Below are 4518 nucleotides of genomic sequence, written 5' to 3' on the forward strand. Positions count from 1 at the left end.
TTTTTTGATGACTTTGGGTTGGAAGTCGATTTTATTAGATATTAGAATGTCTACTCCAGCTTGTTTCTTCAGACCATTTGCTGGAAAAATTTTTTCCAGCCTTTCGCTCTGAGGTAGTGTCTGTCTTTTTCCCTGAGATGGGTTTCCTGTAAGCAGCAAAATCTTGGGTCCATTTGTTAGCCAGTCTGTTAGTCTATGTCTTTTTATTGGGGAATTGAGTCCATTGATATTAAGAGATATTACGGAAAAGTAATTGTTGCTTTCTATTATTTTTGTTGTTAGAGTTGGCATTCTATTCTTGTGGCTGTCTTCTTTTAGGTTTGTTGAAGGATTACTTTCTTGCTTTCTCTAGGGTGTGGTTTCCATCGTTGTATTGGTTTTTTTCTGTTATTGTCTTTTGAAAGGCTGGATTCATGGAAAAATATTGTTTGAATTTGGTTTTGTCGTGGAATACTTTGGTTTCTTCATCTATGGTAATTGAGAGTTTGGCTGGGTATAGTAGCCTGGGCTGGCATTTGTGTTCTATTAGCGTTTGTATAACAACTGTCCAGGATCTTCTGGCTTTCATAATCTCTGGTGAAAAGTCTGGTGTAATTCTGATAGGTTTGCCTTTATATGTTACTTGACCTTTTTCCCTTACTGCTTTTAATATTCTATCTTCATTTAGTGCATTTGTTGTTCTGATTATTATGTGTCGGGAAGAATTTCTTTTCTGGTCCAGTCTATTTGGAGTTTTGTAGGCTTCTTGTGTGTTCTTGGGCATGTCTTTCTTTAGGTTTGGGAAGTTTTCTTCTATAATTTTGTTGAAGATATTTGCTGGCCCTTTAAGTTGAAAATCTTCATTTTCATCTACTCCTATTTTCTGTAAGTTTGGTCCTCTCATTGTGTCCTGGATGTCCTGGATGTTTTGAGTTAGGATCTTTTTGCATTTTCTTTGATTGTTGTGCTGATGTTCTCTATGGAATCTTCTGCACCTGAGAGTCTCTCTTCCATCTCTTGTATTCTGTTGCTGATGCTTGCATCTATGGTTCCAGATTTCTTTCCTAGGGTTTCTATCTCCAGTGTTGCTTCACTTTGGTTTTTCTTTACTGTGTCTACTTCCCTTTTTAGGTCGAGTATGGTTTTGTTCATTTCTATCACCTATTCTGTTTTCCTGTTTTTCTTTAAGGACTTGTAACTCTTTAGCAGTGTTCTCCTGTATTTCTTTAAGTGAGTTATTAAAGTCCTTCTTGATATCCTCTACTATCATCATGAGATATGCTTTTAAATCCGGGTCTAGCTTTTTGGGTGTGTTGGGTTGCCCAGGACTGGCTGAGGTGGGAGTGCTGGGCTCTGATGATGGGGAGTGGTCTTGTTTTCTGTTAGTAAGATTCTTTTGTTTGCCTTTTGCCATCTGGTAATCTCTGGAGTTAGTTGTTATAGTTTTCTCTGGTTAGAGCTTGTTCCTCTAGTGATTCTGTTAGCCTCTATTAGCAGACCTGGGATACTCCTGAGTTTCAGTGGTCAGAGCACTCTCGGCAGGCAAGCTCTCCTCTTGTAGGTAAGATGCACAGATATCTGGCGTTCGGACCTGCCTCCTGGCAGAAGATGAAGACCAGAAACAGGGCCTGTCCAAGCAGCTGTGTAGCTTTGGCCTCTCCCAGAAGCTGTTAGCTTCTGTAGTCCACACTCTCACCGGTGCAGACTAGTCTTGGATGGATCCGGGAACCAAGATGGCTCCCCCAGGTACACCAACAATGCCCTCCCGTGAGGGGCAGACACCTCTCCTCTGGCCAGGAAGGTACCCGAATATCTGGACCCGGAAACGGGGTCTGCCTCAGAAGCTGTGTTGCTTCTGCCTGTCCCAGAATCTTTTAGCTTCTATAGTCAACACTCTCACCTGTGCAGACTAGTCTCAGAGGAATCCAGGAACCCTGTAATTTAATTTTCTGTAGCAGTTATTTCACACATCTTATTAAAAGATTTAAAATCAGAAAAGCTTGATAAATACCATAAGTGATAAGTGGGAAGCATATAGACCTCAGTTTTTCCACATTCTTTTCCCTCTGTTTATTTTATTGAAAATAGATTATTTTCTCATAAAATATCCTGTTCATACTCCCCCATCCCTTTACTCTTCCCAGTTCTTCCCCATTTCCTCTTCCTGCCAGATCCACTCCCCCTCTGTCTCTCATCAGGAAAGAACAGGTCTCTAAGATATAGCAACCAAACATGACAAAATAAAATAGAATAAGATGAAGTAAACAAAACAAAACCACAAAACAAAACAAAACAAAACAAAACCCATTGCATCAAGGTTGGACCAGGCAACACAATGGAAGGAAATGAACAAAAAGAGCAGACATAAGAATCAGAGACCCATTCATTCTCACTTGGGAGTCCCATACAAATATTAAGCTGAAAGTCCAAAGGAGCTGGTGCAGACCAGTGTGTTCCCTGCAATTTGCTGCTTTGGTCTCTGGGTCTCTGTGAGTCCCTTTACCGACCCCCCCCCACGCCCACAAGTCCCTCCCATTCCCATCCCCACCTGCCCCAGTTCACCTGCAACATCTATCCTATTTCCCCTTTCCAGGGAGATACATGTTTTTCCTCCAGAACACTCCTCTTTACCTAACCTCTCTGGGTCTGTGTATTATAACTTGATTATCATTTACTTAATAGCTAATAACCAATTATTTACTTATAATATCCACTAAATATCCACTTATAAGTAGATAATAGCATATTTGTCTTTGGGTCTGGGTTACTTCACTTAGGATGGTTTTTTTCTTTTTTTTTTTTTTTTTCTAGTTGCATCTATTTCCCTGTAAATATCATGGTACCATTCTTTTAACAGCTGAATAAATACTGTAATACTGTAACAGCTGAATAATACTAAATAATAATGTAAACATACCACATTTCCTTTATCCATTCTTCTGTTGAAAGACTCCAGGTTATTTCCAGTTTCTGGCTATTAAGAAAGCTGCAATGAACATAGATGAGCAAGTGATTTTTCATAGGATGGAGCATTTTTCAGGTATATGTTCAGGAGTGGTATAGCTGGATCTTGAGGTAGATGGATTCCAAGTCTTCTGAGGAACTGCCATATTAATTTTAATAGTTGATGTACAAGTCTGCACTCCCACCAGCAATGGGAGAATGTTATCCTTGTTCCATATCCTTGCCAGGGTAAGATGTCACTTATGTCACTGATCTTAGCCAGTCTGACAGGTGAAAAGTGGAATTGCAAAGTAGTTTTGATTTGCATTTCCCTGATGACTAAGGATGTTGAACATTTCTTTAAGTGTTTCTCAGCCATTTGAAGTTCCTCTAATGAGAATTCTCTGTTTAGATCTGAACCTGATTTTTAAATTGGGTTATTTGGGTTTTTTGATATCTAGTTTATTGAGTTCTTTATATATTTTGGACATTAGACATCTACTGGTTATGGATTTGGTAAAAGCTTTTTCCCATTCTGTAGGGTGCTACTTTGTCTGCTTGATGCTGTCCTTCACTTTATGGAAGTTTTCAGTTTTATGAGGTCACATTTATTACTTAGTACTTGAACTATCCATGTTCTATTCAGAGAGTTGTCTCCTGTGCCAATGTGTTCAAAGATATTCTCTTCTTTCTCTTCTACCAGGTTCAGTGTATCTGGCTTTATGCTGAGTTCTTTGATACACTTGTACTTGAGTTTTGTGCAGGGTGACATGTATGGATCTATTGCATTCTTTTCCATACAGACATCCAGTTTAGCTAGCACCATTTGTTGAAGATGCTTTCTTTTTTCCACTCTGTTTTTTACTTCTTTATTATAAAAAAAAATCAGTGTGTCTGTTTTTATGCCAATACTATGCTGTTTTTATTACTATAGCTCTGTAGTACAATAGAAAGTGCAAATGGTCAGACCTCCATCACCTCTTTTGATGTTCACTATTGTTTTTTACCTTTCCTGGTTTGTTTATTTGTATTTATTTATGTTTCCCATATGAAGTTAAGAATTGTCCTTTCAAGCTTCGTGAAGAACTGTGTTGGAATTTTGATGAGCATTTCATTGACTCTGTAGATTGCTTTTGGTAGAATGACCATTTTTGCTATGTTAATCCTACAGATCTTGAACATGGGAGATTTTCAATATTCTGATATCTTCTTCAATTTTTTCTTCAAAAATTTCAAGTTTTTATCATACAAGTCTTTTACTTGCTGGTTAGAATTGTAATATTTTATTATAATTTATTTATTGTGAAAAGTGGTGTTTTCCCAATTCCAACTTTTTATCTCAGTTTGATTGTTATTTGTATAAAAGAGGGTTACTTATTTTTTTTTTGTGAGTTAATTTAGTATCCAGCTATTTTGCTAAAAGTGTTATTAGCTGTAGGAGTTCCCCAGTGGGATTTTTAGAGTCACTATGTATATTATAATATCATTTAAAAATAAAGATACTTTGACTTCTTCCTTTTCAATTTGTATCCCTTTAATCTTCTTCAGTTGTTTTATTGCTCTGGGCAAGACTTTAAACATTATATTAAAGAGAGA

The sequence above is a fragment of the Mus caroli genome, chromosome 9 (genome assembly GCF_900094665.2).
Source record: "Mus caroli chromosome 9, CAROLI_EIJ_v1.1, whole genome shotgun sequence".
NCBI classification, from domain to species: Eukaryota; Metazoa; Chordata; class Mammalia; order Rodentia; family Muridae; genus Mus; species Mus caroli.